The sequence below is a fragment of the Parus major genome, chromosome 8, assembly GCF_001522545.3.
Source record: "Parus major isolate Abel chromosome 8, Parus_major1.1, whole genome shotgun sequence".
Taxonomy (NCBI): domain Eukaryota; kingdom Metazoa; phylum Chordata; class Aves; order Passeriformes; family Paridae; genus Parus; species Parus major.
Window position 1 is genome coordinate 13,327,995 of NC_031777.1, and position 26,868 is coordinate 13,354,862.

Below are 26,868 nucleotides of genomic sequence, written 5' to 3' on the forward strand. Positions count from 1 at the left end.
GAGTGGATCTCTGTGTCCCTGTAAATCCCCATGGGCTGGGAGTGGATCTCTGTGTCCCTGTAGATCCCAATGGGCTGGAGGGGCACAGCTGCTTCACCATGGTCAGCACCACGGCCTCCAGAGGAAGCTCAGCTCTGGCACCTGGAGCATCTCCTCTCCCTCCTTCTGCACTGACCTTGGTGTCTGCACATTGTTTCCCTCACATGTTCTCACCTTCTCCTCTTTTCTGATTAGAAGAAAAACCATGTGACTTTGTTTTGATTTACTTTAAAAGAAGTCATCACAGAGACATTACCTCTCTCATTGTCCCAGTTTTGGCCAGCAGCATGTCCATCTTCAGAGCCACCAGGGATTGGCTCTGCTGGACATGGTGGAAGCTTCCAGCAGCTTCCCACAGGAGCCACCCTGGTCCTCTACCAAAAACCAGACAGTGCAAAACCAATACAGTTTGTTAGTCTATTTTTTAAAAAAAAATATATGTATTGTTTTCTTTGTGAATGTTTAAATTATTTCCCATTCCTAAAATTACAGTAGTCAATATTGAATTGAGAAGTCATTTTAAATAAGCATTCAGAAGTGTAATTTTCATCTCCTCTTCCGAAACAAAAATAACCCAAACAAAACATTAAGTTCAGTTTTTCATGGGTTTATCCAACATCAATGTACCAAAAGCCTGCCGTTTCTGTTAAACAGTTTAGTTTCATCAAAACACCTTTTTTCTTGCCCAGACATTTTCCTCAGCCATGTCCTGACCAGCCCCACTCTGTTCTCCTGGCAGAGGGAATAGAGAAAGTGAGTTGCCCAAAGTTTAGGCTGCAGAGGAACAAGACTGGTATTAATGCTGAGGGACCTTCTAGCACACCTGCCACCAGTTTCCCTCTTAAAAAGACATCTTCTTTCCTCTTAAAAGTCACACAACTAAGGGGAAACATGATTAAATAGGAAAATGACAAAGCCATCAGTTCAGGAGGTGTCATCACCACCACTGTGTGAGTGACATCGGCTCCAGCCGCCTCTCCACCAATACCAAACCCCTCAGTGCTCAGTTGCCGTGGATTTCTCCAGGTGTTCTGCCAATACCAGCTAGTATTTCATAAATATTCCACAAGACAGCCTGCTGCCTTCTGCACTGTTTCCACAGACAGCACAGTAACTTAATTTCCACCAAATATTCCATAATATTTGAAAATACCTTAATTAAGAATTTAACAAGTCTGCTTGTTAATGCATTTTTTCTAAATTATTTTATGGTTGAGTGAGAATTCAGTCATTAAAAAGTAGTAATGAACACATAGAGTGAAGCAAGTTGAGGCCTTTGGAAGGCTGCCTTGCAGAGCAATGGGAGGAGGGGAAGGTCTTGTCTCTCTGGGACAAGGTCTGATCTTTAGCTATAGATTTGGTATTGCTCACATCACCTATGAAGAAGTGTTTCAACCCTGTCTCTCCCTACCGCAGCCTGCTCTGCTGCTGGTCCCTGAGCACTGCACAGCACGTACATGCTCTCTGCAGTGGGGATCACCACCAGATTTAATGCCAGATCTTACCCACTGCAGCAGCAGGAGCTGGAAGGACACAAATAATCCAGGGCAGCAAGAAGCACAGCTGAGCAATCTGTGCATGGGGCTAATGCCCAGAGCTGGGGCAGTGGTCACTCACACAGTGCCACACACTAGTGCCACCTCACTAGATGTCTCCTCAGGACAACCCTCTACCCTCCTTTTCCCACGTTTGGATGTTTGGTCCAGGGTTAGTCCCAAGGGAAGCAATCCCAATTATAACCCACCAGCTCCCCTTGTTTCTCTAGCTGTTTGATTAGTGAGAGACTCAGGGACCACTTGGGTCTCATACCACCTTCCTCAAGCCCTCCCCTCCCTGATCAAAGTTACAGGTGGCATTAAAGGGCACAGAAGGAAATGTCACAGGGTAGACTGCAGCCTCTGATCTCAGTGTGCACGTTACAGGGAGGAAGGTCTCACACATGGGTCCATCCTTCAGGCCTGCTCAGTTTTGTGCTGTTTGATGCAGACTTGAACATTTCTCCAAACAGCCATAAGCAGGACATGCCCAGGGTGCAAGGAGAGCCAGGGACCACATCCACAGACCAAACCCACCCATCCACTGCCTGAAGCCTCTTGTTTTTTAATGCACTAACAGGGACACAATCATATCTCGGAGTTTCTCCAGCTTTGCTAAATGCAAATACTGCAGTGCCTTCAGTCCCTGAGCAACATATGAAATTAAGATCAGAGAGCAGTTGAATTATTAACCTCTATACCGAGCTACTTTTAATTTTTTCCAAAATTCTGCATAAAACACAAACAAATGGCAAGGGTGATTGGGGCAGTGATTACCACGGAAATATTTATAGGAATTAGTGTTGGAAGTTCTGTAATGTAAACCCATCCTACAGAACCTGTGGATTACAATTTAGAAATAGTTTGACAAATGCTGTTGTTTTCTAACAGTGGAGACATCATTCTTTATAGTCTATTTCATGCATTTTTATGCATCAAACAGTAACACATCTTAGTTTATATAGTTTTAAGATGACATTCTAAAGGATAATGATAATCAAGGATATATCTACCAGATACCTGGGGAATCAATTGTAAGGTATTGAATAAATTGACAAAAAATGTTTTGGTTTGTAAATAAAGGGTGAAAAGATGAGTAAGTCAGGATTGTTTGCTACTGTTCTAATCCTCCATGCAGTGGAGACGGGAGACAAGGAGACAAGGTTCAAAAGTCCCTCAAAGCATCTGTAAATCCAGCTACAATTTGAAGTTCTAGAGACTTTTTTGCAAGAGAAAAATATAACAAGGCCTGTGAATATATCAAAAAGTTGTTTTCTCTATTACAAATGCAATGCACCAAATTTGTCTCCATTTCTTTTCTTCATCTCCAGCAAGGAACTCAGATTTGCATAGAACCAGAACTGGTCATTCCTGTCAAGTATCAGCTAAATATAAAACACCAGTATTTTTCTTTTCCCATCTTAATTTTAATTTTACATATGTCTTGGTCTCCACTGACTGATTTTATAAAAAACCTGTATATTTAAAGGAATTACTCTGGGAACTACTATGGCTTTTCTCTGCAAGTGTTACCCCTCCACATCCCTCCCCATGCATTCCCTGCTTCTAGCTATTCCAAGGTAAGCAGAAAATAAACAAAGACAGAAGTGGCTCTGGCAAGTTGCAAATGAGTTCAGTACTTAGCATTCACTACATTGATGCCTTCCCCAGGTGAAATGGGAAATGAAGAGAGAGTGATGGATTTGTTTGGTGGGTAGGGCAAGGAACAGGACAAAGGACAGGGCTTGCTACAGATAAAATTTTTCTTTTAGGAATTCAGAAACATTTCTGCACACTGACCATTACAGCCCTGCCACACGATCTGAAATGAAGGTTTAGAGATTACTAGGTGAATCTCATGAGGACAGCTTTCAGTCTTAAAAAGGACTAAACTTACATAGGGAGAAATTATCTTGTGTACATTACTACCTTGGCATCCCTCATTCATAAACAATGCTTGGGCATGTGCTGCTCTTCTGCCAAGGTTCCCACTCAGCACTGCAGATCTGAAAAACAGCAGGAATAAACCTGGGACCGACTGCAGAGTCGGGGGTACAAATGAGTGAAATAAAAGAGACCATGATGAGATTCAAAATGTAGGCCAAGCCTATTCAGCTCTTGCAATCAAGTGTTTACCGTCTGCTGCAGCATCATTCTGCTCCCATCCTCTTCCCCTTCATTCTGAACAATGCAACACTTCAATCTTCTTTAAATTCAAGGACACCAAGTCCCCGAGTGCCCCTCTCACTAGCACTGAATAGGAAAACAAACCTGCCCGGCCTTAACAGCATCTCGGCTTACGTCAGTGATGCAGAACATATTGCTTCAAATGCATACTCTTCTAGGGGTGCCATCCATCCATGCTGACAAGAAATAGAGCGTTCCCTGCCTTTATCATGTCTGAGAGAGGGGAATGTGTGAAGCAAAGCTGAATGTGTGAAATGCAAATGCAAGCCGCTACATTCCAGTCATACATTTCCTACATTGTCTAGGAGCATTGCAGGGCTGTGGCTTGGGGATGCTGATCCCCCCAACAGATGGCACATCGGCCCTACCTACATAGGAAACATGCTTTTCTGAAAAAGCCAAGAGGCAGGAGCAACATGAAGCTTGTGAGGGGGGCAGAGCCATCCCTCCCATCCAGAGTCCTGCATATCTGGGCTGGGGATCACAATGGAAGCTAAAGCAGCCCTATCCCAGGTGTTCTGTCAAAGATGATACCCACTGTAAGATTAAAAATAATAATAAAATAGATTCTTGGGGGGGGGGGGGTAATTGGGAAAACCTTTTTTTTATACATTGTTTGGTATTTATAGTAGAATGGGGAGATTTGCATCCACACTTGGTTTACACCACAAACACTTCTGCATATATGTATAACATGAACTCTGTATACAAGAACAGCTAGCCACATCTAGGCAAGGTTGATACACACAAGTATAGCTGGTGTCACAACAGTTCTATTGAGATATCTTGCTTTGGGCCAATCTGGCTATTTCTCAATAATAAATAAGCCTATCCCAGAGCTGGAGCAGCTGCATGGCCTTTTCCCTTTCCACATGGCCTGCTGCTGCAGGGACACTGTAAAATGTGCTGTCCCTGAGTGATGGCATCGAAGATTGCCACAGAGCCTGTGGTAATTTGATATCTTTGAGGTATTTTTACTGTCAGATTTGTTTGAAATTGGTTGGTATAGGTTGGAAAAGTCCAAAAGGAGGAAAAGCTGTGAGTTAACACATCTGTAGCATGAGTATCTAGATTGAGTTTCCTTGGGAAACTCAGCAGTAGTACCACTATGATCCCTGAAGAAACTGTAGGAAGATAACTTAATTATGTTAAGGTATTTGGGGATTCAAGAATTTTGCTGGTGGCAATCTGAGAAATGTCAGTCATTTTTATCCAGTGGATAATATTATATTTAGTTGGTGAATGAAAAAAAAAAAAAAAAAAAAAGAGAATGACACTGTCAGCACTTTGAGAAATTTTTCTGTGATATGTTTAAAGTACTTAGAGCATGGAAAGCCAAGAAACCTGATGCAACCTTACAATCTATAAACAACCAGTGAGAAACAGCGGATGAAATGGCCAGTCCTGGTAGATGCAGAGCCTTCTGACAGAGCTGACTTGATTGATTCTGCCACAGACAGTTGGTGAGGTCTCTCTTACTATTTCTTACTCAGAGCTGCAAGTATTACAGTGCCCAGCAATGTGCCTGTGATGTATTTTCTGCATAGCTGCAGTTTGACCAGTGCCAAAATTCCTTCCATAGTATCACAGGCATGCTAAACAAGTATAATACTGATTTTATTACTAAACCTGCTTTTCTTTATAAAAGACAAAAAAAACCCCACAAACCTATAAAATATTGCCAATGTAAATAATTGCCAATAATTGCCAATCTAAAATCTGATCACTTTTTTGATTTTCCAACGTTGTTAGAAGTTACTCTGCCTTGGCCAGTTCTAGCCTTTTGGGGGCTGAGCTATAAAAGAATGGTCAAGAGGCAGGATATAGTTTTAGAAGTATACTGCAAGTAGAAAAATGGGTGTCAAGGTTTTTCATCTATAACATGAAATGAACAGGATGGGACACTTATATTCCAAACTTTTACTGGTTTGTATCTGGTCTGAACTGAAGTTAACATAGGAAAGAGTTGCACTATCTCACCTGCATTAGAGCTGTCTATCCCAAACACTTTTGTTTATAAACTAAATTTATCCTGTTTTCACAATGAAGTTTATTACTGAAATCCAATTGATATGTAATCAAGGGGGGGGAAAAAAGACCATCAGTGTCATGGTTTGACACTGCCCAAACACCAGGCACCCACGAGAGTTCTTTGCTTACTCTCTCCTGCTACAGGAGGAGATGGAAAAAATGATTAACAAAGGGCTCATGAGTGAGATAAGGATTTGGAGGAAAAAACACTCTGAGGGCAAAACAGGTTCAAATTTAAAGGTATAAAGTAAATTTATTATTAACAGAGTCAGAGGAGGATACTGAGAAGTAAAAATAAGCCTTTTTCCACCCCTCCTCCTCACTGACAGTGCAGGAAGACAGTGTGCAGGGTTTTGGTCACTTCATCATTCAAGATCTTCTGTTCACTCAGGGCCAGCAAAAAAGGAGTTTTTTCTCTGCTATGCCATGGGGTCCCTCCCACACACAAAGTCCTCCCAAAACTGTTGTGGTGTGGGTCAGTCGTGCACAGGCTGCTCTAGTTTGGAAACAAGGCCCCTCTCTATCTCTGGAAGCAGAGATCTCTCTTTATTTGGGTTTCCTACTGGATCAGAGCTCTCTCTAACACCTCCTGCTCCAGCATGAGCACTTCTCCCGTGGGCTGTGAGTGGATCTCTGCATCCCTCATTCACCATGATTTCACCACAGCCTGCAGAGGAATCTCGGCTCCAACACTTGAAGCAGCTCTTCCCTCTCTTTCTTTTCCACTGACCTTGGTGTCGTCACGTTGTTTTACATCACGTCCTCACTTCATCCTCTTCTCTGACTAGAAGAGAAACTGCTTCTTGTAAGCACCATTGCCAATGATTTCCACCAATCCAAGGATTCCCGCAGGATTCTGCAGTGCCTGGAGGTCGATCCCGTCCAGGTTCTTTGTTGGGGAAGCGTTTGCCATGTTTCTGCTGCCGCCACCGCGGTGCAGGTGCTGTTTAACACCTCTCCTCCTGCAGGGCACAGGGGAGGAGAAGCTGCCACGTGTCCCTGTCACCTGCAGTGAGGCTGGCTGGGGTGGCCAGGCAGGGAAGGCAATGCCGAGATGGTGGCAGTGGTGCATTGCCACGCGCTGCACCGGGGATGGCCCCAGCAGAGACACTTTGCCACCCCTGAAAAAACCCTGCGTGTGTGCTGCTTTGAATTTCTTCCTAAATATGTCATCACAGAGGCATTACCAACCTCTCTAATTGGGCCAGCAGCATGTCCATCTTCAGAGCCATCAGAGACTGGCTCTGTCGGACATGGAGGAAGGTTCTAGAAACTTCTCACAGAAGCCACCCCTGTGCCCCACTACCACTAAAAAAAAATTCATATTTCCACAAGGATTATAGACTTCTGTCACACCTGAAGATATTCTCCACAAATTCTGGATAAGAGCTGGAAAAGACCCACAGAGGATATTTGTGTTTCAAATATTGCACTGACCCCATCATCTGCTCTGGATTTACCTAACCTGTGCAGCTGTCACCTGGCTCTTCTTGTAGGTATTTAACTTCAAAACTTAGAGCCTCCAAACCTCCTTAAGCTACTAAGTAACACTGAAGATGGCTCCCAAAATTTCATGATAAATTTTTAAGCATGAAAATTCTGTCTGAGTAAAAATCTTCCCACATCCTACTAGGCTGAGAAGTAAAATATGACAATTTTTCAGAAGCCACTAACCAGTTTTTCTGCCTGTCCTATTTTGAAAAAAACTAAAAACTGTTTTGAGGCAATTCTATACAGAAAAAAATTTGCAGATGCCAACCTGCTTACATGTCTCTTCTGCTGCTCCTAAAGGCCACCACTGTCTTGGCTTGATCCAATTACTGCATTGCACAGCTTATCACACTGACCCTTTTCTTTTCCTCTTCTTCACAGCTGAGCCTCATTAAGGAGAAATATGATTTGTCCAGTCAGTGTTAAATCCAAACTCTTGGGTTAGTTATGTATTTGGAGGCAACTTTAAGCTGGGTGAACTTCCATTCAACACAAAAGCAGCCCCCTGGTATTCACTGTCTCAAATGGATTTGTACCATTTACAGTAGTTGTGTTTGCCATATTGTTTTGCCCATTTTGTCATTAATAAAGATTAATATTTATTTATGTGTTTGCACATATACATATTTCTATGAAATGTCTTTCAGCACAGTGGTAAAACAGCAGGAAGATATTTTCCAATGGATTGAAAAGATCTCTGGGGTTTTTCCTCCAAAATGTCAGAAATACCAATGAAGTGATGCTTGAAGTAAAAATGTAGTGTCCTATCTTTAAGCTGCAATCATTCTGAACAGACAGATGTCCTATTGCTTTAAATTCTTCCTGCCCTTCAATTTTAACTCTCTTGTATAGCCTCTCAGACATACAATAAGAAATAACCTATAGTTTTATTTCCCTACAAAAGCATTCAAGAAAAATGAATAGTCTAGGTTCTCTGGGTCAGAACATTTCCACTGTAACACTTCAGCATAAACACAGAGTAATGGCTTACATACTAATTTAGTTCCTTGTTTAAGATGTAAAAGCAAGACTTGCAGAAGCAGTGCACTTAGAGAGCTTCAAACCCCCAGTGAAGCCCGGCACTGCCTGCCTTGGCCATGGCTCTTTGGTGTGTTCTCCATGGGAAGGCCTCTCCCTGCTGCTGCCCAGGGCTGGACGCTCCCAACTGGCTCTTCCTGCCCTGCCAGCAACCCACTGCTGTGGCAGACCCTGCCTCTGCTCAGTGGGGCTTTTTGCAGTGTCTGCCTTTCACAGACATCTCATGCACCCAGCTGTCTCCTGGCATTTTCCTGATTGTGGCCAGCCCTTGCCCACATGGCTCTGGGCTGTCCTGTCCTCTGTAGCAGCATGTTCTGCCTGGAATGGGGTAACACAACTCCAATAGTGCCCTACTTCACAAAGCTGTCAGTGGTGAACTGAGAGGGGGTGGCTTTTTGGTAGAACTTCATCAGCTTCAATGCTGGACATCCTGATAGTGAGGTGAAGATGTGGCACGTATGGTAAAGTATCCTTATCTAAAAATTCTAAGCTGCCATAGCTTGCCTGGAGACATATGACTGACAGTCAATCACTTTTATACTATACAAGTCCAGTCCCACTTTTATCAGCAGGCTCTTCTAACACACCCCCTCTTGGGCTGTGTGTGGAGATTCCTCCCTTGGGTGCGTTTGCCCTTCAAGGTTAGTCCTACAGGATGAGAGGAAGAGATTTGCCCACAGTCATTGGTGTGGGTGAGTAACAGCACTCAATAATTGGGGTTTGCTAGCTTAAATATAATTGCTTTGATATAGCATACTACACAATATCTATACTGGTAAATTTATCTTCAATTCTGTGTAGTAAATAATTCAGATTAAGATCTTTTTGTCTAACCATTAATCATAATAAGTAATTAATTTTTATATAAATATATCTGGTTTACCATCCTTAATCCTGTGGGAAAAAGTTGTAGAAGAATCATACCTCTCTAATTCCTTAGACTGTTGGCAAAGTCTTGGGCTAAGATTGGATCCAGCCACTCCCAGTCTCCTCTGTGAGAAGGAGATTAGAAAGCAAGGGAGTCATTCCTGCACCTTGTGGCTCAACAGGAGGGCTTCTCTAAATCCACTTTTTCTGAAGCTCCCACTCCAGCCATGACACCCTCTGCCAGAGCAGCCAGCTCAGAGCCTGGAGCTTGGCACTCACAAAAGATCTGTGCTGCTCTCTGACTCCTCACCACACCTTACCCAGGAACCACATTCTCTGGTCAGACACTGCCTGAGAGATGCCTTGTATTCCCAATATCAGGGAAGCAAGGACACAGGTAATCCCTTCAGCTTTCTCTGTTACCAGGATGGCTGGATGGAAAGACTTCCTGGGCAGTGCACAGCCTTTTCCCTGAGTCTCTGCTCAGCTGGTTAAAGCTATCATGTTTGCATCACCCCACATTCACTGCATTGGTGGAGCACAGCACCTTCCCAAAGCCAGCAGAGCCACAAAGGTTCTAAAATAAAAAACCAAAAACAAATAAAACTATTAAAAAAAAAGCTCAGGTTGCTGGGTTGGGCTGCTCCTCAGCACTGGGATGGCAATGCAAGAAGGAGTTAAGGAGCTCTTCAGGAGTCAGTGTGTGCCTGGATAGGCCCATTAGCCTTGGCAGGGATCCGGTGATGCCAGATCCAGGGTAATTTTCAATACAAATGGAAACATAATGCAGGAAGCCACAACCCATCTGCATGAAAAGTTAGGTCTGCAGAGTTTATTAGTCTGGGCTCCTGGCCACAAAGAAAGTACCTAATTTGCTTCTGGACTGCAGCTAGCCCTGGAAACCACACAGGAGGTTTTTGCTGTGCAACATATAAACAGTGAGTAGGTGTCATCTTGATTATCTGCTGTTTTTTATTTATATATATATATATATATATATATATATATATACACACACATATATCTTTAATCAGAACAGGCTGTTTTGCACCAGTAGCTTTCATGATGCATAATCAGTGCAGATAAATAAAGGTGGGCATTTCTTATATGTATTCTTACATAGATGAGCTGTAACTTGAACTGTAACCATGCAAAAAGATCTGTGTCCAGTCTGACAAACAGCTGCATGCCGTGGCTCCCCAGGCTGGACTGCCCATCCCAGGCTGGAGTGGAGGAGCACAGGATGCTCCTCAGGACCAGGGTGGCTGCTGTGTACCACGTGTAGGCTGGAGAAACCCATGCCAGGAGCACAGGGGCTGTGCCACAGTGTGTGTCACCAGTGCCCACACCAGTGACAGTCACACCAGTGCACAGGGCCCTCTTTCATCTGACCTTGATATTAGCTGCAGAAAGGCAAAAGGCAAATTCAACATCCTTCCACAATTCTGGGAAAGAGAGGACAGTTCAGGTTTGCTCCTCCCTTCCATTAGTATGCTGGGAAGATGCAGAAAGGATTCAGAGCGGTCTGGCCTTGAAGGGATGAGACACAGGTTTTCCTGTCATGGAACATTAAAGCATTGAGCTCCTGCTGCAGATGAAGGTACAAGTTAGGTACCACATTGCTCAGTCCTGACAGGACTGTGGCACTTTTAAACATGACCAGAAGCAAGATTTCAGATACCATGGAAGCTTCAATGTCAGAAATACAGGTGCCTACTAATTTAGGCCCATCAAGGGCTGAGCATCTGCTCAGTGTGCATTTGGAGGAGCACAGTTTGACAGGTGGAGGTGCTCAAAGTGGGACTGAGGTGTACAGGAAATCTGGCAGTACATCCACTACATCTACAAACTTCATCCTCGTGCAAGTCACTTAAAGTTCATTTTAAGCTCAAATCCTCCAGTATCTCCCTGTAGTAAAATTTGAATGTCATAATAAAAGACACACAAACCAAACTAAATAAACCAAACCAAACAAAACAAACAAACAAAAAACTACAACCAAAAAACTCTGAACACATGAACTGCAAAAACGTGCATTCTGCTCTCTCTGTGTGAAATCTGGGCACTTTGTGAGTTTATATGTTCCAGCCAGCTGTGCAACAGAAGTGCCAACAGACATATAACCCCCAGCTCCAGTCTGGGCATTCTCAATCCAGCAGCAGCAATCTGGAAGCAGGGCAGTGGCAGCAAAGTCCATGCTCTCACGGATAAGTCTGCACCACTGATGGAATTTAGAAAATGTGCTTATCATGCAACTCTCAAATATCCCTTCCACTTCCTGCTTTCCTCTTACCAGTGCCTGGTGCAGTCTGTGGCAGGGCCATGGTGCTGGGTGTGGGTGGTGACCCAGCAGAGCCTGTGAGGCCCTGAGCTCCCTGGGAAGGCTGGATGGCAGCAGGATGCAACACACCCTCTGCTGCCCCTCTCCACAGCCCTTCCCACACAGCCTTGCCTGAGTTCCCCAAGCTGCTGATCTCCATTCACAGCCCCATCCATGACTCCGGGCTGGTGGGGGCAGAACAGTCACTGCTTTCCTACAGAAACGGGTGCAAAGAGACTTTTTTTTCCACCAGAGAAATGTTGCTCTTTTTTTAGACTCTGCTTCTAGGGGAAAGCATGCTCACAGCTGTAAAAACTGTTAAGCAGTATGCCAGGTTACCTTCTAACAGGAGAGCATTACCCTCCTCTTCCACTCTTCTCTTACAGTCCTTAGAACACCTAAAATTTTCACTGTCTGTTGTGCAGCAAGACAGAAAAGCTGTGTCTCACATGGTGATGGACTGGATTACTGCACCGACTTCTATCCTCAGCAACACGCTCCATGTATATCAGGACACAGCTTAAAAGGAATGATCATCTTTTTAATAGATCACATACTGAGTCACAAGCTACATATTCAACAGAAAATCAAGCTAATTGCTCACTTCTTCTGAGATATCCCTGAAGGATAATCGACGTCTGCAGAGCTGTTTCTTAGTTGGAAACTAAATAATTAAGCCGAAGAAATGCAATTCTCTTTCAACTTTCTGCATTTTCTTCTATTCTTCTTTATACCAAATACATCAGAATGAACATAAGCTATTGACTTTAATTAAAAATTAAAATTAGCTCTAGTTTTGTTTTGTTAAATCCACAGGTGAAAAACAAGAGACTGTCAAGACAGAAAGGGAGAAAGGTTCAACCTTTCTGCCAGTTCCCATCCCTACGCACTTACCCAGCAAATTGTACCCACGCCACGCATCATCTTCTTCCCGCATGGAATTCAGGAGTCTTCAGCAGGATTTACTGTGCTTGGAATTCAGCTTATAACTACAGCTGTGTGGAATATAAATAAAGAAATGGACAGTACCACACCATGATAGATTTGTGAATCCCCCAAATCTGATAGGAATCTTCTTTAGTAATTTAACCTATTACTGGCTAATTGCTTATGTACTGTAAATCTGCAAAGGTCAATCACCAAACAATAAGAAGGTATGAAACACTAACAAGTCCTAATACAATAAGAACGTAAATCAATAGTCTAAATGAAGTCTTGTATTGCCAATGATGCATGAAAATGTATTATTTTGAGGGACTACAAGCATGGGTTTCACTGAAAGCAATAAAATAAAAAGCAATGTCATCTGAGAGGAAGACAGTAGAAACGGCACCTGTAAATATTGACTGTACAATGAACTTTTCCAAAAGGGCAGTTTCAAGAACAGGCTCTTTCACTGAAAGATACTTTCTTGCACAAAAAAGTAAAAGGAAAAAGTGCTGATACAAAAAATAAATACTTGACAAAGGCTAACTCTGAACTATATGGATGTAACAGAATAATAAGTTTTATATATTAAATACTGCATTTTAAACATACGTAAATAACTATTTCTATACATTAAACTTCAGAGCTGTTTATAAACCTGCAGCCTCACTCCAGACAGATTCCCACAGCTAACTCCATTCAAACAACAGTGCCAAGAGGACAGAGTTAATGCAGATGTGCACAGCTGGAGGAGGAAACAGACCCCTCACCTGGAGGCTGGCTGCACTGTATTGCTGCACAGCCATTTAGAAAATTCCTGCCTTCTTGAGTTTCTAACTGGTTCACATAAGTGTTAAGAAAAACCACTATTTTAAAACCAGCTCTTAATTCTAAAAGGCTGCTGAATAGTACTGTGTTTGTAGGAGCAATTTAGCTTTATTAAGCAGCCTGCCACGGACTGGGTGAGCTCAGAGGAGCTTTGTGCAGTGTGCTACAGCAGCAGAAGTCAATCAGTCTAGAACCTGATTACTGAGAGCTGAGCTGGCACACTGCAAGGAAGGGTGTTACACACTCATCCCCCAAGCCAGACATCCCATTTCACCTCTGATGTTACGGAAGGAATTTCTCATGGCAGCAGAGGTTTGGCAAATATACTTCTCAAAATATTTTTGTGTTTCTCCATTTTCATTAAAATTCTATGCCAAACTTCCAATTGTGAGGGTCATTTCACTTCCATGGCATTGTTAGAATATATTTCACAAGCAGTGTAGACAGCACTTACTGTGAAATGTGTATTTCTTATTTTCCTGCTGGTAGGAAAATAGAACACTTAAAATCAGTTGGGAACCTGAGGAGTTAGACCTGCTACAGGCAGGTCTAAATTGCTATTATAAAAAGTCCATTAGCAGGTTTGATCTGAGCAAGGAGGGTGTGCTAGCTTACCAGATTAGTGTGATTTCTTCCAAACCAAAGCCTGCTCATGAATTGTAGCAGTATTGAATTAAAGGAATCTGGCTTTAAGGCCAGGCATGGATACTGGAAACAGTCATATAATAATCTACTCTTATGGTTTAGACAGAAAAAAAGGAAGCATTATTCTTTCTCAACATTTCCTTCCTCTTTATATCTTCAGATACTCTGCTTTTGCTAAGGTCATTGCATGAATTTAAGATACACCATTCTGGAAACTAAATTAGCCCTCATTTACTGGGAAGTTGAATGCAGCCAGACTAATGGTCGTGCAAATATAATTGGTTCCCAACATGTGTCAGTGTGTATACTCCTCAAGCCACGGAAAAGATGCATTATGGGACTAATTTTTAAATGTTAATGGATATTGGATGTTTGCCAGACACCCAGCTGTGCACAAAACATTGAGATGGTAAATAGCTCTTGATCTGTTTAGAAACAAATTATAATGGCTGTTTGGATTCCACATGACTGAAGGCATGGTAACCAGCACAGGCTCACAGGCTGACCCTATTAACTGCACTAAGGGGAATGCGCTGATTTTTAAAATCAAAATAAGAGACATAAAATAAGGCTATTATGATGCCATTTAAATTATTTTAGATTAATATTAAACAAACAACATCTCAACAACAACCCATAGCACCTGTTACCATTGCCTACATGAGCTAACTTACTTAAGGGACTTATTTTTAGCTAGGTTTCTTTGGGAGGATGCAAAAGAGAAATGCTTTGATCACACAATTAATTTGATTCTAAAGCTGAGGTCTGAGTGAAAAGCTTACCTGTACTTGTAGAATAAAATCTCTCCTGCCACACATCAACAATGGGTCTCAGTTAGATGCACCAAGGAATAAAATCTCTCTTCATTTGATATGTAATTTTACATAGCATAGTTTTAATTTAAGGTCTACAAATATCAGTATTTGCAGGAAATTCCCTACTTGAAATGTCTTATTAATTGTATTCATTTGGTCAAGCAAAGCCCAACAGGGAATTTTTAATCAGCTGGATTAGGTGCTTTTGATTACTATACCGTAGCATTAGCAGAAAGCACCATTTTGCAAGTGAAAAATATACTAATTGTCAGCAACACAGGAGAGCCCTTTTCCATAAACCTGTGTGCTCAGCAGTTTGAGACTCCTTTTCACAAATAAATAAGACTGTCACATGTATATAAGGAGAGCTTCCCCTTTAGGATTTTGCTGCTGAGTTTGAAAAATTCTGAAAAAAACCCTTCATGTCTAGTCCATACCACACATCTAGATGTGTATAGATTTTGCTGCTGAGTTTGAAAAATTCTGAAAAAAACCCTTCATGTCTAGTCCATACCAAAATTTCTCCATAAAACCCCACAAAAACAAAAGGCAATTCCAAGCAGAAGAGTACAGTTTCATTGGATCAGCGGGGAATGACTCAGGACTGCCAAAGAGCTGACTGTGCAATGTTGTTAAATCACAGACTGTCAATAATGCAAAATCTGTACTCCCCAAGTAACTTTGCAATTGCAGCTTTGTATCTTTAATTTGCTCTTCTTAGCATCTATCCTATAGGTTGGTTTTTAACTGGGTGCTTTCTGCTAATGTTGGTACCTCACAGAGCTCACCCTCCTGGATCAGAAATACACTGATGAATTAGGAAAGGAAGCCAGAGAATCGCTTCTCAGAGTTCTTCAAAATTAATTTTCTCTTTCTCAAAAGAACGTTGCTTTCTCCAGAGGTAGAACATCTATGAAAAGAAAAGCATCCTGACCATTAGGAAATGTGCTATTCTTAGAGCCACCATCAGAACTTGTCAAAGGAGGGTGTTTTTTCCTGACAGCTCAAAAGTCTTGATCCATTCTCACAGAGTGAAGTAGAGACCTCGGAGGAATGTTTTCCTGACTGCCAATTGTAAGCGATGAGAAAATGAGACAGTAAAACACAAACCCAAAGCACACTCCCCCTTCCTCAAGCCTGCAGGCTGACCAGCCACCAGAGGAGGTGTGGCCCCATGGAGGGGTCAATGGCCCAGGCTTCTGCCACCCCACTGTGGGCAAGAGGGCATTGCTGCCATCCTCAGCCTGCACAGCCCTGAGCAGCCATTGAAGGGACATCAGGACACCACAGCAGAGGAGTTCTGCTCTCTCCAACATCCAGGTGCTCACAGGGTGGCAGCCACACAAACAACTTTACCTTCTCCCTGCCAGCAGAACATGAGAAAGTCTAAGCACTGTCTGCAGCTACGGGAATACTGGTGAAGAGTCTGGGTTTGGACATATGAGCTTTGGTAGTGAATTGGTCTTGGAAGAACACAGCTGAGGTGGTAAGCAAATCTCCTCTGAGCTTCAGGAGGGAGGACTTTATGCCTCTGATGCTGCACTGAGAAGATCTGCTGTGCTGCCAGCTCGTGTTGCCTCCACGGATGTCAACAGGCAAATCAGGAGATGATGTCCCACAGAGCAAAGTGGGTGAAAAGAAACTCGTTGCTCATTCCTCATCCTGGCTGGGGGTTCAGGAGTGTGCCCACAGCCACCTGGATTTCACACCTTTATAGTGTGGTAACATCATCCATACAGGCTGCAAGCAGACAAGCTGGAAGTTCCTTTTCCTAGTAAATCACTGACTCAACATCAGAATTCAGACAGCACAACTACTTCAAGGATCAAGCTATAACTTCAGTTATGTTAGCATAAATCCGAAATAATTCTGCTAAGGCTGGAGAATCTATTCTTAATTTTTAAAAGCAAATGAGAACAGTCTGACCAGCAGCATTCAGAGTTTGAATGACCTACATACAAAGTGTGTTTTTGCAGATACAGAGTAATTTCATTAGAGTACCCTGCAAAATCTTTTATTTGCATAACTTGTTTCCATTTCTTTTTAGTGTAATGAGATTTCATGATGAAAGCCAAATACAATCTAGTATAGCAAAAGTGCATGTTACACTGATCCTAATAAGCCCAATGAAAATCAATAATGCTGCTAGTTTCCCTGAAATCAGCCTACATAAGCTCCAAGCACCATGTTCTGCCTAGAGCAGAGTATTAGCAGCTTATATAAGACAGATATTTCCTAGTAGAAAATCTGAAAACAACCACAGCTGAGAAAAAGAAAATAAATTGCTGTTACAAATACCACAAAAAATTTGGAATTATTGCCTCCTGTCCTTAAGGTGTGGATAAAAGATCAGTTCCCTTTTCATCCAGTCACCAGCTGCACCAAAGCACTGTGCTGGCTGCAGCCTGCTCGAGGGGGAGTCCCCACGCCCTGGCTTCTCTGTGCCCTGCAAAAGATAAACCTTGTCCAGCCATTTGCTGGAAAAGGATGAGAAATTTTGCTCTGAGAACAGAAGCCCCATTTTTGCTAGCACAGAAGTGAGGGTTATAATAACACAGGGGAAAAAGTCAAGCCCACTGTATCGAGGAGTGGCATTAAAAATTCAGGCAACCTGATGCAATGAACTTTGCCAAGATGCACATATCATCTATCATATTTCACTCCTTTTGCTTGCAGCTTGCCCTGCACTCAGTAATAGGAAATGCTGAGCTAAGAGGGGAAGAGAGGGCAGGTCTGAAAGCAAAGACAAGAACATGCAAATGTCATAAAACACAAACAGACAGCTCATCTATATGTTATACAGTATATCTGAGAGCAATAGCCATCATTATGGAGATTTTCACTCTGCATGTATTTAAAATAAAATCCTTCTTTGAAGTTTGCCTCATCTTAAATAAGCTAATAAATGTAGGAAGCTTAAAATATAATTTACATTGCATTAACAGGTTATTTTTTATTTGCATAAGAAAACATTTCTCTGTAATGATCTACCTTATGAATGACCTGGGGAAATAATTTCAGGTTGCTTTAAAATGCAACCATTTGTTTCTTATTGGTAAGTTCAATTTCACTAAAAGTTATGGAGTGAGCAGCAATTTGCAATATTGGATAGCCAAAGGTGCATAATTATTTCCAGTTTACCATTAAAATAATATTTAAATAATTCAGCATGCAGCTTTTTTCTTTTAATGATGTACTATTAACAGGTGGGCAGATTTGCAAGAGTGAGGCATTTTATGAATTTTTGAATTAGGAAATTCTTACGGAAGCAAATGTGAGCACAAGCTTTCATTTTGTGTAACGTTTGCATTGTAAAGTCTTCCCTCGGGACAAGAATAGATTGAATTTTTGCAAGTGTACAACTTCATGTAAGTAGCATATTTGTATTTATTTACCAAATGTAAGTAGGGTAATCCTGAATAAAATGATTGTACATAGGGACCACACATAGGTGGCATATAGCAAAATGTGCCACGGATACATCAGAGATGTACTTCTGCCTTCCACGGGGGGATGGATGCAGCACACGGCTCATTCTGCCTGGTTCAGAGGTTGTAACAGCTCCTGCCTGTACATCACAGGTGTACAGTACTGTTGCTATGGAGATAGGCTCAAATGAGCAGGAAATTTCATTTTGATAAAGTTCTATTCTTGGGCAGAGGAAGAAGGCTCTATATTCAGCATCACATATGGCATTTTTTTAATGTTTGAGACACATGTTCTGTAAACAACAACAGACTTGAAGGGCGAATTGGATTTTCCCTCCTGTTGCCAGCAGCTGGAGATATCCCGTTGGAGCGGGAGGTGCAGGTGGGCACATCCCTGCACACATCCCGGCACTGCCCCGCACACAGAGCTCCGGGGCAGGGGGCGGCACTCCCGAGCTCACACCGACCCACACGGACATCTCTGCCCACATGGACAATGGCCAAAAGCAGCGGGGCTTGATTCAGCTGAAAACTGGGAAATTGCAGGTGAAATGGTTCGTTAATTTTAACTTATGTAAAAATATTAATATTTCTTAAACAAAGAAATCAAACATTTTAAAACAAAAGACTTTTTCATTGTGATAAAACAGCGCTTTGAAAACAGTGAAATATTTCCACTTTTTCCAGTTCTCTGCATACCAGGATTTCTCAACCCTATCGATTCACTAGGGCTGACAGAAATTTGCTAAGCAATTCCATAGATTGGAACCTGCACTTTCCAGGAGGATTTGACTGGGAGCTGCCTCCCAGTTCCCTTCAGTGAGGGGAACGCAAAGACAATATCACGGTGGGGAGAGCACCTGCAGTAGTTGCCTCTTCTTTTTCTGTAACCCGCAGCCCTCAGTAGCACCTTGTGCCCCCCAGGGATGTTGCAGGTGGGGATCCAGCCAGGATCCGTGGCTTTCCTCAGCACCTGCCCGAGCCCCGCAAGCTCCTCAGTCCAGTGTGCGTTCCACCCCCAGAAGGAAGAAAATCCCATCATGGGCAAAGCTAAGGGGGGCTAAAGCAGGAGTCAGGGATCAGCAGAGGTGTGGGGGTGGCACAGGGTTGCCAGAGGGCAATGCAGCCCCTTGCCTGGGGGCTGAGGGGAGAAAAGTTCACGGGTCATTTGCTAAAGAAGGATCAAGAGGTATTTTTGGTGGTGGTGGTGGTGATGTTTTGTTGGTGTTTTTGGTGACTTGTGGTGGGTTTTTTCCTTTCCAGTTTAAATCTCAGTATTTGGAAGCTCCTAGCTATTTACATCTAGCAGCCTTATGCAAACAGCTAATATATGAAGACCTTTTTGGGATCATGGGAATTTTTTCTGCTCTAATTTGTAACAAAAATAATTTAAATATTAAGGAATTCACTACCACTCTTAGACTTTATGCAATGCCTGGAAAGTACAGAGTATTAAAAGCCTTTCACCTCAGAAACACCTTTCCTTAATATAACTAATGTCTCACTCAAAAAGCCATGGTGAAACCAATTCTGCTTCTGGCATATATTAAGCACTAGTCATTGCTGGGAAGGTGTGTTGGCAAAACTGAGCCCTTAGCTATCATATGTCTTTTCCTAACCTATATCTTAACTTCCATAAATAACCAATGAAGTGGAATCTCCTTTTGAACCTCAGTATTTTGTTCTTTCATTACAGAAAAAAACAACAATCTATTTTGTACCATAATAATTTGCCACGATAAAAGACAAGGATTAGCTTCTCCCCCATCCACTCCTGCACCAAGCACCTAGACTGCAGTAAGAGAAGCCAAAGAAAATGAAAAATACAAATAGTTACACTGGTAAATTGAAATACTTTCTATCTTGGGGGGAAAACCTGTTATTAAAAAAAAATACCTGAGATAGTGTCAGGCAGTGTGACAATGAAGATGTCACTACTAAACAGGACTCTTCGCTCCCTTAGCTGTCAATAATTAATACATTATTTACACTTGCACATTCTCATTTCCCAGCTTTCAAGATTTCATTTACACTCTGATCCTTTGCTTAGCAGAAAACTTAACATCATTGTGACCTTCTTCTTCCTGACACTACACACCTATCAAAGAGAGAAAGAGAACAGCATCTAACATGTGCATTTATTAAAGTAGAAAGCATCCCTTACTGGAAGAAGCGACAAATGCCAGTGTTTGCCACAATAAAATGGGAGTGAACCAAATTCCTCACAAAGAAAAATCAATTAAGAAACTATCTTAATAATACTGTTTATGGGGTCCCAGCATTCTCATGTTTTAGGGAAATGTAGATATTTGTAATTAAAACTCAAAGGAATTAGAGAAGTTATGAAAGCCATGCCACAAGCTGCAGACAACCTTATGTTAAAGATACACCATTTTGACTATCTGAAATTAAAATATTCTGTTAGGTTGAAATAGCATTTTCCTCATCATGCTGAGGAGCTACAGACATTCCTAGGAGAAACAATGTCAGATGGTCATATGAGATGTAAATCACTGTTACATCACAGTGTATATAAATGTACATATTTATTTAGTATAAGGATATGCAAACTATCAGAAAAAAATTTAACATATGTTAAAATATGTGCTGTAAGCAAGGATTGCCAGAACATAGATGACTGGGATAATCCTTTTGAAGTCAGTGCCAAGTTTCATGTTGAAGTTAATTTTTCTGTTCTGAAGAACAAGTATTCTGGACCTGTAATGGCACACTGGTGCCAGACAGTGGATGATCCTGAATTGAGAAAACCACATAAATTTGTAATTTGGGCTCTCAGGAAATTTTTCTGTTGAATTCAGTGATGTTTGGAGCATGTCCTCAGTGCAATCAGAAACTATTAGAAGTAATGGCAGCAATAATCCTACTCCAACAATAAATGCTGGGAAAAGGAGATAACCCCGAGATGCTTTTCCACATGCCAAAAAAGTTACTTTGTAATTTTTTTGGTAGGATGGAGTTTATGGTCATCATTTAGAAGACCTTCTTCTAAGTCTACAGAAATGTGAAGCTCTGATGTTACTTTCTGGTAACTTTGCAGCAGGTGGCTGCATTGTCTTAGCCAAGCAGGCACTTCCTCCAGCTGCAGTTTGTCTAACAGGGCAGCCTAAGGCAGAAGAGATGATTTCTACGGCATGACAGGTTCAGGATTAACCATGCCACTGCCTGCCTTGCTCTCTCCAAGCTCCTCTGCTGAGGGGTTGCCACAGTTCTTACACTCCTCTTGGTGGGGATGGCATCCTTGTTATTCATACAGATGTCTGGCTGGATTTGGCAATTTCTGAAATTTCATCTCAGGAACTGTAATGACACAGACACGCTGGACAGCTTCTGCAAACTGCTGCACCATCTTCTTAGCCAAAGGCAGCACACCAGCCAGGAGGAAGCACTGAAGTGGTGCAAACCTTGTCCTGTCTAAGGCTGGGCTTTGTCACTGTGTTCAGGCACTGTGGACACAGAAATCCACCTGAGGTGAACTTAAAACTTCAGTTCACCTATCCACAAACACAACAAGCACCCAACAGTGCCATAAAATAATTGCACTGCTAACCATCTCCCACTCTCTTCTTGCATTTTGACAGCTGGCACTGTCAAAACCATGTACAACAGGGAGGTCTGCATTAACCATTCCACAGTTAATATCTCATTAACTGATTTGCCACTGCATGACCTATTGACTCCAGCTTGTGCAGTCCTCTTTTCCTCCCCATCAGCTGGTGATCTCCATTTGGCACTGGAGTGGGCACATGCTATTGCACCCATGGTGACTGCTGCACCCTACATCCCTTTCTTGTCCCAACCAGCTTTACAGAAACTGACTGCTACAGTACCATTAAAAAAAACACAAAACAAAAACAAACAAACAAAAAACAAAAACCCCCAAAATTAAAAAGCAGTTAACATTCAACTTCATGCTTCAATGGAAGTTCATGCACTATTTTGCATTCTGAGAAATTAGTATCATTCTCTCCAAATAAACATTTCCAGGATGGATTCTTTCAAGGCACTTCTTAGCCAGGAGCACAATATATTGGTTGAATTGTGATTTCTTGTTAGCAATAGAGATTTTATAGCAGAGGCCCTGGCAGTCTTTATGATGGAGGAGCAAACACTACTGCATCCACTCTGACATAAAAAGTAATCATTTCTGGAAGACTATCACAGTGAAAATTCCAGGCTGTTGACTGGATTCAAACTGGTGGGGACCTAAAATGTGCCCAAATGCCACCCAGTTGCGAGATGTGCTCTGAATTCCTGAGCTATTAAGGGAATACAGTGTTTATGAGACATGCCAGATTGATGGCATCTGCATGTAAATTCTTTTTTGCTTGCCACACAACAAATACACATGGAGATCAGAATGAAAATTTCCCTCTGCTGTCCCTTTCTGTAAATATCTCCTGAACAAGTAATGGGTCAGCTTTATTTAATGAGTTAAGAAAATAGATCGCTCTCCCAGTAGTTCTATTTGCTCTCATTTTTAAGATTAACAGAAATATTAGTTATTACAAATGAAGAGTTTTGCAATATGAGTAATTCTGAAGAAATGTTGTTCAATCATCAACTAGGAAAGTCTAGCTCTCCCTCCATCCCCGTGCACCCCTTTGACTGTGAGGGAACATTCTTGCAAGCATAGCATGAGGTTACTGCTCCAAAGAGTGACTTGAACACAGCTGAACCCTCAGTTTCTTAGGCTCAGACTGGCAGAAAATGCACCAGACACTTTTGAGGACAGAAGACTGCCTAGCTGTGTTTCTGCTTCGGGAGTACTATGTGCCACAGGTGTTTGACATATCATTTGGAGGAGGAATTCATTAACCAGTGAAGTCCTGAAGAGGACAGGCAGTAAGGACCATGTGGCTGGGAAAGCCAGTCCGAATAGAGAGAAAGAAAGAAAGGGTGGAGCTATTTAAAAGCAGGAGGAAAAGAAACCACTGGTGAGAGCAGAAAGACTAAGGAAACAAAAGCAGGAGTGCTAGGGGACACCAGGAGACACCCAGCACCGGGCAGACAGCTGCTCCTCTGGCAGCCCAGGCTGGTTCTGGCAGGGCAGCTCACCCTGAGCACCCCTCACACCCCGGCATGGGGCAGCCAGAGCCCGGGCAGGTCCAGCAGGGCTGGGCTGCTCCCAGCCTGGGGATGGCTCCTGCTCCCACTGCCTGGAAATGGGGCACAAAAACACTGCAGAGGAGTGCACAGGTACTTACACATAAGCAAACATCTGGGGTTATGGATCTAGTTAAGCAGAGGTGTAAACAGAACTAAATACTAAGAGGAAAGGTCTACTAATACTCTTCTCCAAATCACATGCTTTTCTTTTTTTCTTTTTCCTGTTCTCTTTTTTTTTTATTGTTTTGTCTTGAAGATAAAAGGAAGCAGAAGCAGCTTTGGTTTTATATGGTCAGGCTTGCTGCTTTTGATAGTTTTGGAACATAGCTGCTGATACATTTAGAAAATACAATTTGGCAGTGTCAGCCCACGCTGTGTGCCGGTCTGTCATGTGGGGGTGGGGATGGATAAGGATCACAACACAAAATGGGAACCGTGTGTAAAACCACAGTAACTCATCTCCAGAAGAGAAGTTTATGTAAATTACCATTAAAGCCTTTACCTTGTTTGCTGATAAATTTATAGACATTAGCATCAAGGTAGCAATCAGGATTCATCAGCTTTACTTTTTTATAACCTGTTAGTCTCTGATAACTTCTCTCTTCAAGTGACATACTGTAACATTGTGCAGTATTAAATGATATGCACAAATAAGTACCTAATGGTAGATTTAAAGATGTTGCAGCAGTCCAAGTTCTTTCATTTTCCTGATTATAATGGCATTTGCATAATGTATGAATTCAAACATTATTGCTGTTAAATAATGCATAAATATTCTCCCATGCTGAAATACATCTATTTCCTCTCCATGAATTATTTTGAATGTATCATTCAGTTGTTTTTCTATTTAAAAATGTAGTTAGAACTCTGCATATATCAGTATTATGACTGGAAGAAGTATCATCACAAGTAGTTGGATAACACTCCAAACTGTAAATGAAGTATACATTATTAAATGGGCCATTCCTTCCTTCTTCAGAAAGCATTATCGCCAGAATACAATATTTAGCATTTCTGAAATGTCAGAAAGAAATCCAGGTACATATTTGATTATCTGCCAGGTCTTAGGAAAGCAAAAAAAAAAAAAAAAAAGAACAACATATTGCTACCTGACCTGAAGGGAATAGGAACATGGTCATATATAAAGAGATAAATCTGTAAGATGGGACTGTGTGTGCTTGAATAGGTCTTTGTGAAACTAAGCACCTTCAACACCCATTGACTTCCAATCCTATATCCCCCAGGTGATGGACCCTTTTATTTATATTTGATTCTGTGAAATGTGCCATCCAGCAAACTCTTAGATAAATTCTGTCAACACTGTCACAGAAGTCAGTTACATCAATGACAGATGACAGGATAAATAAAAGGATTTCAGGATTCAAGTAGATAAAGTCAAGCACAAAAAAAATTTAAGTCTGCACAACATTTAACCATAAAAATGTCAAAATGAAAATAACATAAATTGTATGTCCCTCCTGGGTCTATAGCCCAGCTGGAATGGTCAAAGAAGGTAAGGAATGTAATAAACACCCAAGGACACAAAAATATCCTGTCTGCATGCTTACTCAGAAATGTGCAAATGTACAATTTGCCTGCTTTGCCCTAGTGTCTTTCCCCTGGCTTGTGCCACTGCAAAATCTTATTTATGAAATACCCGCTTTTTGTAATTGCAGTGTTTAAGTAAGATTTAAGTATTGACTTCTAATTGTGTTTTTTCTCTTTTCCCTCTTCTAAAACTGGTGATTCTTTTTTAATTACTTTTTACTTGCCATGTAGACATGACTTAGTGTTTCAATTTGGACTCTAACTTGCTGGATTCTATTGTCTCAGTCAATTTTCTCTTTGGTGAAGGTAGGAAATAATCAAGTCTCCAATAAACATCATCTTTTTTTTTAACACGTGTCATCTTTTACAATTTGTCATTGTAATGCTAAAACATGTCTGCTTCATCAGTGCCATCCCCGTTACTTTACCCATATAAACCCACACACCAAATATACACATGTGCAAAGAAACTATTTATTCTGTCAAATAGATTTTCTGTCATTGCTCCTCCCTTTTTCCCTTTACTGCTGTCGATGGTAGAGTGGAAATGCACTTTTAAAACCTAATAAATTGATCCAGTGGTGAAATGAAGGTATTTTGCTTACACTTATTTAAAGTGAGTTTGCATAAAATAGAGAACATTCTGAAATAGATTTGATCAACTTGAAACTACCGCAAATAAAGCATAGAAAATGTAGTTTCTTGAATTCAATACACTTGTTAACCCAAACAAAATGACTGTGAAAATTCATGTCAGTTTCTAATGAATGCACACACATTTCAAAGAAAAAAAAAAGAAAAAGAAAAAGAAGAGAGACAGAGAGAGAGAAGTTACTATACAAATGCTTTACCATGAATAAAGCCCTTGATTTACAAGACTGCCTATTACTACACAGATTGAAGGTGGAGCTGTGAGCATATAAAAAATACTCCAGTTTTACTCTGTGAACATATTTTTGTAGAGGAGCTGTGACAAAGGAATGGCCCCACCCAGACACTGCCCAGTTAGAATGAACTCTTCCTTCCCCTTTCCTGGGGGGTGTTTTCTTTCTGCAGAGAGATGGTTTTTCAAACCACCTTACACCTGCCTCCTTGGGACTACAGCAGCATCCTGTGGTCCCTAAAACCTTTTGCCCAGCACCTCCAGGGAGCTCAACATCTGGTTAACTTTGCTCAGAGCAGCAAGTGCCACCCTCAGGGCTGAGCTCTCAAACCCAGGTAATGAATCTGGGTTACTTTCTCTTCAGGGGAACCATCTGCAAGACGTAGCTGAGCTAGAATACTCTTTTTTCACCTGTTTAAACACATTGTCTTGATTCCCAGAGTACAGTTAGTGAAAGGCTGGAGACAAATGGGCTCCTAGAGCAAAGCTGCCCTGTGTGACATGCTGGACTTAGCAATTTTCATGAGTCATAAAGAAAGGACAAGGCAGGTAGAAAGATATACACACTTGGGCTAAAAACACCTTTGTTTAATTCACAAATGAATTAATGAGGTATGAAAATCACCTCCTTATCTCACTGTGGGTTTGCTGTCGGGAGCAGAGGGGCACAGTTCAGAACAGTGACAAAAAAGAGCAGCAGTGTACATTTGAAGCACTACTTCCCACGGGTCCCATGCTTTTGATTTCTGCCTTTAATACTGATAAGAAGTGACAGTAGTTGGCTAAAACAATCAAAATTGGAGTTGAGGAGCTTATAAACCTCCTGACACTTCAATAAACCAAAAGCCAATACAAACCTTAAAAAAAATCATATATCCATTTTGACTCTGCAAGGCCACATAAAGCAATCTCTCACACTTGGAGAGCTAGAAGTTTATCTCCTGATTTATTTTACTCTCATTTCATAAATTTTAAATAAATAATAATAAAAAAAAGCTAAATTCTACATGGAGAAGTAAAATCTTTTATAATCTTTTAGACAGTTACAGCCAGTTCTCAGAAGAGCTTTATGCCTGCTGCTAAATGTCTACAAATCAATATTTAATATTTTGGAAGATGAAGTCTTAATTATCCATCTCCCCTTCATGCATCAAACCAA

General features: G+C 41.6%; 1 long non-coding RNA gene across 1 annotated transcript; it reads right to left on the minus strand.

Annotated features, from left to right (window-relative positions):
* Nucleotides 1–6,019: 6,019 nt before the first annotated feature.
* LOC117244798 lies at nt 6,020–15,154 on the minus strand. The gene is made up of 2 exons (XR_004498562.1): nt 12,403–15,154; nt 6,020–6,576 (listed from the first exon to the last, which is right to left on the minus strand). It is a non-coding gene; the product is annotated as an uncharacterized LOC117244798 (long non-coding RNA).
* Nucleotides 15,155–26,868: the final 11,714 nt, after the last annotated feature.